The sequence below is a fragment of the Gossypium hirsutum genome, chromosome A13, assembly GCF_007990345.1.
Source record: "Gossypium hirsutum isolate 1008001.06 chromosome A13, Gossypium_hirsutum_v2.1, whole genome shotgun sequence".
Classification (NCBI taxonomy): domain Eukaryota; kingdom Viridiplantae; phylum Streptophyta; class Magnoliopsida; order Malvales; family Malvaceae; genus Gossypium; species Gossypium hirsutum.
In genome coordinates this window covers 23,458,484-23,472,604 of record NC_053436.1, presented here as the reverse complement: position 1 = coordinate 23,472,604, position 14,121 = coordinate 23,458,484, and the positions used below count along the sequence as shown (strand labels likewise).

At 37.3% G+C, this 14,121-nt stretch overlaps 1 non-coding gene across 1 annotated transcript; it reads left to right on the top strand.

Moving 5' to 3' along the window:
- The first annotated feature begins 5,985 nt into the window (after positions 1 to 5,985).
- LOC121212886 (small nucleolar RNA R71) lies at positions 5,986 to 6,092 on the top strand. The gene has a single exon (XR_005908259.1). It is a non-coding gene; the product is annotated as a small nucleolar RNA R71 (small nucleolar RNA).
- Positions 6,093 to 14,121: the final 8,029 nt, after the last annotated feature.

The window sequence follows — 14,121 nt, the reverse complement described above, 5'->3', positions numbered from 1 at the left end:
CGATCAATGTTACAGTCCTGTGTAGATATGAGAGATAGTTCGAATGTGGAACAAGGTCATTCCCTTTGGTGGTGGTAATACCATTATTTTCTCCTTCTTTCTCCTTCTCAGAAATTAGGGATGTCTTCTTTCCAGGCTATTCCGCAGCAGATTGAGTAGGTGCTTTGGTAGTAGGTTGAGTGGGTGCTTCAGCAGTAGCTTTTTTGGGCTCTTTGGCAGCATCAGAAAATGGGAATAAAGTGGCTAGGAAGATATGGAATTTTTTAAAGCCAAATCCCTTCTCCTTACATAATCCTAATATTCAGCTTGCTGTTGCTGGGCCTAAGCCATCTCCTCAGCCAGATGAAACTACTGGATTTCAAAAAGGGACACCCTCTACTCTAATTGCTTCAAGGAGTGTGCTATTTCTTGTTCAATAGAGCTACAAGAAACTAGAGGTGCTGCCGTGGGAGTATGCACAGCAGAGGAAGTGGTGGTGTGGCTATGTAGAAGAATCTTAAGAGTTGACTTGGGCATAAAATTCTTGAACAATTTTTCCTAGAATGTCATCGGGGTGAAACAAAAAATATTCCACCCATGTTTTTCTTTTATGGAGGGCACATATTCATCGTATCCCATATATGGTACACCTTTAAACAAGAACCCTTCCTCAAAATAGAAAGGGCGCTTCATGATGTTGCCATTGTATCTCATGGCTATGACACTCTTAAAGAATGTCTTTGGCTAAGTAGCATCTACCCTTGATGATTTAGTAGTTTTGGAGGCAGTTTTGATGCGAGCCATTAGAGAAAACTAGAAGAAATCTTGGAGAATGTAGTGGAAGAAAAGATAGGAGATATTAAAGAAAAACATGTAATAAAAATGCAAACTTTAAGGGAACTTAAGAGACATGAGCAGTTGATGAGAGAAAAATAAGGGAGATAGTGATAACAATTCAACAAAAGTGAAATGTGCTAGGGAAGTTGCGTGACGTAGAGGAAGAAAAAAGAAAATTAAGAGGATTTTTTTGAGGGAATGTGAAGTGCCCTAAACCATAAAAAAAAGCTTAACTGCTCTTCTATAGGCTCGCCAAAAATTGGCCTAGCTAACAAAAGAATAAATCTCTTCCTTTGGACTTATCTTCCCGGTCATCCTCATGTTATCCATGTCCCCGTTTGTTGCAATGCTATGACAAACTTCACCTATTATCGCAACTACTCAGTTCACATTCTTTATTCCGTCTTTGGAAAAAAACACTATTCAAAAATAAAAACAGAAATGGAAATAGTATTAAATAAGTAATAAAAATAAAAGTACGACAATTAAAGAAAAGATAGATAAAATAAATTGTTAGCTCCAACATCCCAGAGATCAATGGAGTGCTTGTCTCGATCCACATGGGCGCCCTAGTAGTGTTTTAAGCACTGCCCATTAGCTTTAAATATGACCCCCATTTTCAAATATTTGTTATTAACAACTCCATGAGGATACACTTAGGCTACTTTAAAAGGACCTGACCAACGAGACTTTAATTTACTAGGAAACAATTTGAGCCTAGAGTTAAATAATAACACATGTTGTCCTGGTTCACATTGCCGCGGCATTATTGTTTTATTGTGCTAACGCTTGATCTTTTCATTGTAGAACTTAATATTCTCATATGCTCAACCTTTTATGGCCAGTAGTGACATAATCCATGTTCAGCTTCTTAATAGCCCAAAATGCTTTGTGCTCAAGCTCAAGAGGAAGGTGACATGACTTTTCGTAGACAAGCTTAAAAGGTGACATCCTTAACAGAGTTTTCCATACGATACAATACGCCTACAAAGCTTCATCCAATCTAGTATACCAATCATTATGATTAAGATTCACCACTTTTTCTAAAACAATTTTAATTCCTCTGTTCAAAATTTCTGCTGGTTCGTGTATGTGGCAATCTTATGTTTCACCCCATTAGAATTAGCTACCAACTTACAATCAAAATGTGACCCCTCATCACTAATAATGGCTACAGGTGTACCAAATCTTATGAAAATTTTCTTGTGTAAAAACGTCATTACTGACCTCGCATCATTAGTAGGAAGGGCAACAACCTTGACCCACTTAGAGACATAGTCCACTACTAATTGTATGTACACCTTGCCCACTGATAGTGGAAATAAACCCATAAAGTCTATTCCCCATACATTAAACAACTTAATCTCTAGTATACTTTGCAATACATTTCGTGTCTCCTAGATAGATTTCGTGTAATGGTCACATGACTGATAGAATTCATGAGCATCATTGAACAGGCTTACCAATAAAATCCAGGCTGAAGTACTGTGGCAGTAGTCCTCTTCTCTCCAAAATTCTCTGTATGGAGCTGAATGACAATGTCATAGAAAGCTATGTATTTCATCTTCAGGAACACATTTCCTACTTATTTGATTAGCACAATGTTTAAAAAAGAAAGGTTCATCCCAATCATAGTGTTTGACATCATGAAGAAATTTTCATCTTCTTTAACTGTTGAGATCAAGTAGCAAAACCACTCACTACATAGTTCACATGTAAGCATACTAAGGTAATGTCGTGGCACTAGCATCTGCTCCTCTGGAAGTTCTTTTTTAATAAGTGTATCATGATCACCTTCACTTCCAGAGTCTAGCCTCAACAAGTGATCAGCCATTTGATTCTCATTCCCTTTCTGATCTCTAATTTCCAAGTCAAACTCTAGCAGCAATAGTATCCATCTAATCAACCTCGAATTAGCATTTTTCTTGCTTATTAGATACTTAATAGCAGAATGATTGGTGTAGACTATGACCTTTATACCAACGAGATAAGAACAAAATCTATCTAATGTAAACACCACAACCAGTAAATCTTTTTCTATAGTGGTGTAGTTAAGTTGCGCTTTTGATAAAGTTCTACTAGCATAGTATATTACCTGTAATATTTTATTTTCTTTGCCCCAACATGGTTCGCACAGCATAATCACTGGCGTCACACATGAGTTCAAAAGGCAGTGTCCATTCTGGAGCTACTACAATTGATGCTGTTATAAGTTTTTTCTTTAACTCTTCAAAGGCTACCAAACAATGTTCATCGAAATTTAAAGGTCTTTTTTGCTCCAACAAAGTGCACAAAGTTTTAGATATCTTCAAAAAAAATCCTTAATGAATCTTGTATAAAAACCTACATTACCTAAAAAACTTTTAATACCATTGACATTGGTGGGAGGTGGCAATTTTTCTATTACTTCAATTTTAACTCTGTCTACTTCAATTCCTCTCTATGATATTCTATGCTCCGGGACAATTCTTTCACGAACCATGAAGTGACATTTCTCTCAATTTAAAACAAGTTTTTTTTCTTCACAGTGGCACAGAACCAATTCTGGATTTTTCCAACAATCTTCAAAATTATTCTCGAACACTGAAAAATCATCTAAGAAGACTTCAAGAAAATTTTCCACCATGTTAGAGAATATGGCCATCATACAACGTTAAAAAGTTGTTGGGGCATTACACAACCTAAACGACATTGGTCTGAGTGTAAAAGTACCATATGGACATGTGAAGGTTGTCTTCTCTTGATTATTGGGGGCTATGGCAATCTGGTTATATCCCGAATAACCATCTTAAAAATAGTAGAAAGCTTTCCCATCTAATCTATCCAACATCTGTTCAATGAATGGTAGGGGAAAATGATCATTTCTAGTCGCCTTGTTAAGCTTGCGGTAATCTATACATACTCCCCATCCTATGACAGTGTGAGTTGGTATGAGCTCATTGTTTTCATTACTTACCGCTGTGACACCTCCTTCCTTGGGTACACATTTCACAGGACTCACCCATGAGCTTTCTGAAATCAGGTAAACGATTCCAACATCAAGCCATTTAATAATCTCTTTCTTGATAATTTCTTTCATGGTCGAATTCAGTTTTCTCTCCTGTTCAATGGAATTGCTAGGGCAGTCCTCCAACAAAATCTTATGCATGTAGTATGCAGTGCTAATTCATTTTATATCAGCCAGGGTTCATCCCAATGCCTTTCTAAATCACCAAAAAACTTATAACAACCTTGCCTCTTGCTTGGGTGTTAGCTCCGCAAAAATTATTGTTGGAAAAATATTATTTGCTCCAAAATATGCATACGTCAAATGCTATGGCCAAGGTTTTAACTCAGTTGTAGGAGGTTTCTATATAAAAGGCTTAGAAGGATTGAAAGGTCGATTTGCTAAATGCAAGGGTTCAAACCTCCGCACCAAATTCCTCAAAACTTACTGTATCACTTTACTTAAGTGAGTCTACGTCACTGTTAGAATTACTGTGGCAATATCTGGTGAATTCCTCTACTACTATTTCTATCAACCCAATGGTGTGGCATTGATAATTAACATCAGCTCATTTCAAAGCATTAAACACATTGAAGGTAACCTATTGATCTTTTACCCATATAGCCAGCTTGCCTTTCTGATATCAATTAAAGTCTTGCCAATAGCAAGAAAAGGTCTTCCAAGAATAATTGACACATCAATTAAAGTCCTGCCGCAGGAAAGATAAATTTATCTACTCTTACCAGTACATCTTCAATTTTAGCTTCCGGATGTGCATAGGATCAGTCAGCCAGTTACAACGTAACCATGGTAGGTCTTACTTTTCCAATTCCTAGTTTCATGAAAATAGACATAGACATTAATTTACACTCACTCCTAGATCACTAAAGCCTTACCAATATAATGATTTCCAATTGAGTATGGGATAATGAAACTCCTAGGTCCTTCAAATTCGAGGGTAATTTATTTGTCAACATTACTGTGTATCCTTTAGTGAGACGATAGTCTTAAATTCTCCCAACTTGTGCTTTTTTAACAATATATCTTTTATAAAATTCACGTAGTTGGGCATTTGCTCCAAAGCTTCAGCCAGTGATATGTTGATATGGAGTTACTTCAAAAACTTCAGAAATCTTTTGAACTGAATATCCTACTTGGAATCATGAAATCATTGAGTACAAGGTGAAGGTGGTCATCCTTCAAGTTGCTTATATTTTTTTTCCATGCCTTTCTTATTGACAACATGTTCTGATTCTGCCACAGCATTTGGTTGCTTACTCTTTCTAAGTTTAGTATGTTTTTCAGGTGACTTTGGGATCTTTACTTGGTTGTTTTCTTGAATCATCCTCTTCTACCCTGGCATCTTGGGCAACGTCATCAAGTTGAGTTCTACTTCTAAGAGTGATGGCCTTACACTAATCCTTCCCTTGTGATATCAAATTCTCGGTATCACTTGGAAACACTCATTGTCGTTTCAAATTTAAAGCATTTTCTATTTGCCCCACATGATTCTCAAGAGCTCAGAGAGACACAACTTGACTCTAAATTACAACATCATTGTTGGCAATATACTCCTTCAGCAAGGCTTCATTAGATGATGATGATGATAAAACTGGTGCCTAACCTTGCTAGACATTTTGCCTCAGCATAGGTTAAGTATAACCAGGAGGTGCGTTGATGGCATCCTGTCTTTTCGTATTGTTAAAATTCTCTGTACCTTGATTCTTCCAACTAAAGTTCGGATGTTACTTCTACCCAGGATTATATTTGTTGGAATAGGGGTTATTGTTCAGGTTGAAATTACCCATGAAGCATATTAATCCTGGATTTCATAGGCATTCATCAAACACATGATCTTCACCACAATAAACACACGATATCTTGGCTAATTTTTTTACTGGACCATAATACACCTTTACATTGTTTTAATCATATTAGCCAAAGAAGATACTTGGCCTGTCAATGGAGTGGTTGCATCTAGCTCCATAGTACCAATAGCTCTCTAGCCCATCCCAACTCTTATGGTAGGATATTGATAATCATTATTGGAAATATTTTCCAAAATCTAATTGGCTTTATTATAAGATTTATCCAACAAAGTACTGTTGGTAGAAGCATCAACTACCATCCTCGTATGTGCATTGGGCTTATTATAGAATATCTCCATCTGAGTCTAGTGTTGAAATCTATGCATCGAACATTTTTTAATTAAGTTTTTAAATCATTCCTAAGCTTCATATAATGTCTCATCCTCTAATTTTTGAAAATATGTGATGTCATTTCTAAGCTTGGCAATCATATTTGAGGGATTACACCGTAGCAAAAGTGTGACAGCCCTAAATTGACCCTAGTCAGAAAGTGGTTTTGGGACCACAAAACCGAGTCATAAAAATAATTAACTATTAAATTCTGTGTTTATTATATGTGTAAATCATGTGTGAAAGTTTCATGCTTTGATTTGGTTATTTGTATGTGAAATTTTTAAGATAGGACTCATGTGATAAAAATTGAAAGGGTGATAGGTAAATTTTAAAGTACTAAATAATGCATGAAGTGATGACATGAGGGATTTGCATGTCAAATGCACCAAATTTTCCTTAGTGGCCGGCCATAAATGATGTTTGATGTAAGATATACGTTTTGTTTTAGAATTATAATAAGGGATGGCTTTATTTTTATTTTAAAATAAAGTGATTAGTAAAACAATAAAAAAAAGAGTATACATGCTCATCTTTCTTCTTGATTGCCGAAATGGGGAAAGGGAATTTTGAAGAGGAAAAACCAAGGTATTCGGCCATGGCTATCTTAGTTTAAGGTATGCATTGTGATTTTTCTTTTTAATTGACTATGAGATTAAATTGATAAGTACATAGCTTATTTAACCCATTGTTTAATTTCATGAGTCAATAGATAAATATCCATTCGGCAAGTGCTAAATTGGTGTCATTTTGATAAGTTTTTTTTTGGGATGCTAATTACTTGTTAAGTAGCTTAAATGATGTTTGAATGAGTAGAATTCATGGTTGAAAAGTACAAATTGAAAGTGGCCGTATGAGTGTATATACATTTTAGAAAAAAAGTTGTTGTTAGTTGAGTTGCATTTGATAAATATTCATTCGGTCAAATGGGAGAAGAATAAGATGAATTTAAATGTTGTGGTTTATTATTTTAGTTGGTTAAATGATGTGGTCATTGCCGAATACAATTATGTTAAAGGAAATAGGATTAAATGTTGGTTTGATGAACTAAATGCTAATGGATATTAGGATAAAAGGAGAAAAAGGGTTAAGTTATAAGAGAATTGAGGGATATTCATATTTAGACATTTAGGGTTATATAAATTTTGGTCATTGAGTTATGCGTTATGTGAAATATTTAATTTATATACATAATCGGTCATGGTTTGACAAATATGTAACCTATGTGTAAATTGCTACAATTGATCATGAGATAGAATTTGTATATAAAAGTGAAGTTGTGTGGTTAGGGCCGAATGAGATATATAAGATATTAAAACATGTTATAATTATATATTGGTGTACATGGCTGTAATTAATCCTGTACTTGAATTCGATTAGGTATGGTCATGATAAGAGTTTAGTAGGGTTAATACCTTAAAATTGAATGGAGTTTTAGTTAATCTTTTGTGTCGTGTTCGTTAAAATAACTGAGGATTTGGGTATTATTATACGTATTTAGGCTAAAGATATTTCAGCTATGTTTTATATCTATGAAATAATTATAATGGATAACATGTAGGAGTAATTTCGGCTTGTTAAAAATGTGGTACGTGTATGGAAAATTGTATATACAATTTGCATTGAAGTTACCCTCTAAGGTCGAAATGGGTAATTAAATTTTTGGTGTGTATGCAATTTTTTTATTTGTAACTTGGCCTGCGAAATGGATGTATGATAGTTAATATGTGTGCTTAAGGTGATGTGATAAAATAATTATGTATATGGTTTGGTTTCATTATTGAGTATAAGGGTTAAATGCTTTAAAGAAGCTTTTAATATTCGAAATGATTAAACAAATTCATTTGTTTAAATTAAGCCCAAGACCAAAGAGGAACTAGACCAGACAAGGGAAAGGAGAAAGCGATCGAATAGCCTACCCGCAACTGTTCAAAAATATCCGAGGTAAGTTTTCGAGTAATGGAACTTAGATCATGATTTGTTTAGATCATGTTATATAGCGAATCAAAACCATGCTCTTTGTATGTGGCTATTGAGCCGAAAATGGTAATGGTAGATAAGTGCCTTGTGTCTGAGTTCTAGTAATGAAAACGAAATAAAAATGTGTTATGATTTGTGGACATATGTACATGATTATTCGGATGATATCTGGGCTAAGTCCCGAAGGCATTTGTGCAAGTTACTATATCCGGGCTAAGTCCCGAAGGCATTTGTGTGAGTAGTTGCTATACCCGGGCTAAGTCCCGAAGGCATTTGTGCTAGTGACTATTTCCGGGCTAAGACCCGAAGGCATGTATGCGAGTTACTATATCCGGGTTAAGTCCCGAAGGCATTTGTGCGAGTTGCGATATCCGGCTAAATCCCGAAGGTACTTGGTTTGAGAATGAGCGATCTCGCTGTAATAATTTCAATTAATACGCTCGTAAAATCCAAACGATGAGGTATGTTTCGTATATGCATTGGAATAGATGATTCCCTTTAAATAGTATTCGCTCAATCGATTAACAAGCTTCCGGCCTTTAGTTAAGTTGATCCCATATATATGAATATAAGGGTTGGAAATGTGAAGTAAGTATGATTTTGAGAATATGTGTATATGAAATTATTCGTTTAGTCATATGAATGCTATACTTCAGATGTGCATAATTTCATTACTCAAACTTACTAGGCATTAAATGCTTATTCCGTTGCTTTGATTTTTCTGTTTTATAGATTTTGTTCGTCAGCTATCGGACTCGGGAGTGTCAAAGTCGAAGTCGTCCACACTATCAAAGCCCTTTTGGTACTCTTTTAGTTGAACTTTGAAAATGGCATGTATAGGACTGCCCTTTGTTGTTAGTCATGTACTTTTTGGTAATGTATATATTTGGATAGCCATGTGAAAATGGCTTATATATACTTTGAGCATAGCATTATAATCGTTTTGTATGTTGTTCATTGAGAGGTATGGAAATGTTTGGTAACGATTAGCCATTGGAATGGTTAATCATGATCATTTTGGTGCAATGTATGACAAATTCTAGTTGATTCATGGAAAACCATGAAATAGGTAAAGTTTACCTTAAAAATAGATGCTGACAGCAGCAGTGGTGTGGATTTGAAAACTCACTAAAATAGTAGGAATGGAATTAAATAGTGAATAAATTATGTAATCGAACCTTGATGAATCTATTTTCATAGGAAAGTAACGAAATGATCATATGAGCCGTATTTTATGAGATGTTTAAGTTTTCGTGAAATAGGGCCAGAGTAATTTCTGGATCCCCTATTCCGACTTTAGAAATTCACTATAAATCAGCCAGAGATAATTAGAAGTCATTCCCTATATGTACAAATTTCTTTTCGAGTCTAGTTTCTTTAGAAACAAACGGTATAAGTATTGAAGCCCTGTACAGGGAGATATCTAAGTCGTAATGCATGAAGTTCAGAGTAGTCGAACCCTGAAATAGGGGAGACTTTAACTAATAAACTGTACTAATTGGCTTGACCAAAAATTCTAGAAAACAATTTCTAGATGGAAATATGAGTCTAGTTTCAGGAAAAATTTACGGAACTGGTTTTCGAGTTTTGGAACTCGAGATATGATTTTTAAGGTGATAGTGACGCAGTTAGCCAGCTTGTCTGGAAATTTTAAAATGGACTGTGCAAATAAATGAATTAAGTCTGTTAGCACCTCGTGTTCGACTCCGGCAACGGTCTCGGGTACGGGGTGTTACAATTTTATTGGTATCAGAGCTACGGTTTAGTCAATTCTAGGACTACCGTAATACGTTTGGGTCTAGCTATACATGCAATTATGTGTTTATTTGATAGTGTGGGGATTTCTGACAGTTAAAAATGTGTTTACTTATAGAAATGGATCCCGATCCCAACCGAGCGATAGCTGATGATCTTGAGAGTGTAGCGCCTGCTCCCGCGCAAGGGACAGCGCCGGCGGACTCTCAACCTATTGCTAGTAATCAGAATGATGAAGCTAGACAAGCTTTTTATAGCGTGATGAATGATTGGTTCAACCAATACATTCGAACTAATACGGCTGTTCCACAACCTCCATTCCCGACTAATACAACCCCCGCACCTACAATACCTCCGGTAACTGACCAAATAAGGTCAAATAAGCCCCCAGTTGACAGAATCCGAAAACACGGGGCTACTGAATTTAAATTTAAAGCTACGGACAGCGATGATACCGAGCAAGCTGAATTTTGGTTGGACAACACTATTCGGGTACTCGATGAACTATCTTGCACACCCGATGAGTGCCTAAAGTGTACTATCTCCTTGCTACGTGATTCTGCCTACTATTGGTGGAATACGTTGATTTTTGTTGTACCCAGAGAGCAAGTAACCTGGGAGTTTTTTCCAAACCGAGTTTCGAAAGAAGTATATCAGTCAGAGATTCATTGACCAAAAACGGAAGGAATTTCTTGAACTTAAACAAGGTTCCATGTCGGTTATTGATTATGAACGAAAGTTTGTAAGGCTTAGCCGGTACGCTCGAGAATGCATTTCTTCAGAAGCTATGATGTGTAAACATCTCGAGGATGGACTGAACGATGATATAAAGCTGTATGTTGGCATTTTAGACATCCGAGAATTTGTGGTGCTTGTCGAACGAGTTTGCAAAGCCGAAGAGCTCAGTAAGGAGAAAAGAAAAGCTGATATGGGAGCAAAGGAGTTTCGTAAGAGATCTTCAGGAAAGCCCTTTCAACAGTCATCGAAGAAATTTAGAGATGACTTAGGCCGGTCTAGAGACACTTCGGGCTTTTCTAGACGAGATCGTGATCGACCCCCTGTGAGTACACAAAGTCACTTTGGTCGCCAGTGTTGGAAATGATCGTCGAGACAGAACGGAGTGCCAGTATTGTGGTAAATGGAATTCGGGGAGTTGTAGATTCCATGACCGCTCCTGTTACAAGTGCGGATCAGTTGACCACTTTATTAAAGATTGCCCGAGATTGTCTGAACAGAATGTAAATCAAAGTGGGAAACCGGGTGCTACCACTGCTCGAGGTAGACCATCTAGAAACACGGAAAATCCTAGTGGTGGTCAGAGAGGATCTAGAGACACTACAACCAGATCTGAGGCTCGTGCTCCTGCTAGGGCTTATGCTATACGCGCACGCGAGGATGCTTCCTCGCTAGATGTTATTACCGGTACTTTTACTCTCTTTGATACTAATGTGATTGCTTTGATTGACCCTGGTTCTACTCATTCTTATATATGTGAAACCTTATCATCCAGTAAGACTTTACATGTTGAGTCTACTGAGTTCGTAATTCGAGTGTCGAATCCCTTGGGTCGTTATGTACTTGTTGACAAAGTGTGTAAGAAATGTCCCCTAGTAATCCGAGGTTCCTGTTTTCCGGCCGATTTGATGCTTTTACCGTTTGATGAATTTGATGTTATCCTCGGTATGGATTGGTTGATCGTACATGATGCAATTGTAAATTGCAAAAGAAAAACCACTGATTTGAGGTGTGTAAACAACGAGATAATCTGAGTTGAGTCTACTGACTTGAATGGGTTGCCAGCTGTAATATCATCGATGTTGGCTCAGAAATATGTAAGAAAGGGGTGTGAAGCATACCTTGCGTATGTACTTGATGACAAAGAGTTAGAAAAGAAGCTTGAATCTGTGCCGGTGGTTTGTGAATATCTGGATGTTTTTCCCGAAGAATTACCGGGTTTACCACCTATTCGGGAGGTAGAGTTTGGTATTGAGCTTGTACCTGGGACTACACCGATTTCGATAGCTCCGTATCGTATGGCACCAACAGAATTGAAGGAATTGAAAGCTCAGTTGCAAGAGTTGATGGATAGAGGTTTCGCTCGACCAAGTTTCTCACATTGGGGTGCACCAGTATTGTTTGTGAAAAAAAAGGACGGAACCATGAGGTTGTGCATCGATTATCGTCAGCTGAATAAGGTGACAATAAAGAATAAATATCCGATACCGCGTATTGACGATTTGTTTGATCAACTAAAGGGAGCCTCAGTGTTTTCAAAGATAGATTTGAGATCGGGTTATTATCAGTTGCGAATTCGGGATTCAGATATACCCAAAACTGCTTTCAGAACAAGATACGGTCACTACGAGTTCTTAGTGATGCCGTTTGGGCTCACTAATGCCCCTGCGGTATTTATGGATTTGATGAATCAGATCTTTAGACCGTATTTGGATCGGTTTGTAGTTGTGTTTATCGATGATATTTTGGTCTATTCGAGAAATGAAACCGATCATGCTGAACACCTGGGATTATTGTTGCAAATTTTACGGGATAAGCACTTATATGCTAAGTTCAGTAAGTGTGAGTTCTGGTTAAGAGAGGTGAGCTTCTTGGGTCATGTGGTATCTGCATCGGGTATTCGAGTTGATCCGAGCAAAATTTCAGCCATACTTAACTGGAAGCCTTCGAGAAATATTACTGAGGTTCGGAGCTTTTTGGGACTAGCCGGCTACTACAGACGGTTTGTAAAGGGTTTCTCAATGATAGCCACACCAATGACGAAGCTACTTCAAAAAGATGTTAAGTTCGAATGGACGGAAAAATGTCAGAAAAGTTTCGATCAACTGAAAACTTATTTGACTGAAGCTCCAATTCTAGTGCAGCCCGAGTCTGGCAAAGAGTTTGTCATTTATAGTGATGCATCCCTACTTGGGTTGGGTTGCGTATTGATGCAAGAAGGTCGAGTTGTGGCCTATGCGTCGAGACAATTGAAGCCACATGAGAAAAATTATCCGACCCACGATCTTGAGCTAGCTGCCATCGTATTCGCTTTGAAAATATGGCGACATTACTTATTTGGTGAGAAGTGCCATGTATATTCGGATCACAAAAGTCTCAAATATTTGATGACTCAAAGAGACTTGAATCTGCAACAACGGCGTTGGCTTGAGTTGTTGAAAGATTATGAGCTTGTCATTGACTATCACCCGGGAAAGGCTAATGTGGTTGCAGATGCTTTAAGTCGTAAATCACTATTTTCTTTACGAGCTATGAATGTACACTTGTCTGTTCTATCCGACAATGTGTTAGTAGCAGAATTAAAGGCCAAACCATTGTTGATTCATCAAATTTGTGAAGCTCAGAAAGTCGATGATGAATTGGTCGCAAGACGGGCTGAATGTGTTTCGAATATGGAATCAGAGTTTCAAATTGATGATGACGATTGTTTGAGGTTCAGAAGTCGTTTGTGTGTTCCAAGAAATTCAGAACTTATTTCGATGATTCTGAATGAAGCTCATTGTAGCCGAATGTCAATTCACCCGGGGAGTACGAAAATGTACAACGATCTGAGACTTCAGTTTTGGTGGCATGGTATGAAACGAGACATTTCTGATTTTGTTTCGAAGTGTTTAATATGTCAGCAAGTGAAGGCGGAACATCAAGTGCCTATGGGTTTACTTCTGCCGATCATGATACCTGAATGGAAATGGGATCGAGTCACGATGGATTTTGTATCTGGGTTGCCAGTATCGACAAGTAAGAAAGATGCGATTTGGGTTGTTGTTGATAGACTGACTAAGTCGGCTCACTTTATCCCCGTACGTACGGATTTTTCATTGGATAAACTAGCTGAATTGTATGTTTCTCAGATTGTGAGATTACACGGGGTACCTATTTCTATTGTGTCGGATAGAGATCCGAGATTCACCTCGCGATTTTGGAAGAAATTGCAAGAAGCTTTGGGTACCAAGCTGCATTTTAGCACTGCTTTTCATCCCCAAACCGATGGTCAATCCGAGCGGATAATTCAGATACTCGAGGATATGTTGAGATGTTGCATCCTTGAGTTTAGTGGTTCATGGGAATGGTATTTACCTTTGATTGAATTCGCTTACAACAATAGTTTTCAATCAAGTATTAAGATGGCACCTTACGAGGCTTTGTACGGTCGTAAATGCCGTACACCATTGTTTTGGACGGAGCTCTGTGAAAGTAAAATTTTCGGAGTTGATTTGATTAAAGATGCTGAGCAGAAAGTAAAAATAATTCGTGAAAGTCTGAAGGCAGCATCTGATCGTTAGAAGTCGTACGCAGATTTAAAACGAAGAGATATTGAGTATCAGGTGGGAGACAAAGTGTTTCTTAAGGTTTCACCTTGGAAAAAGATAC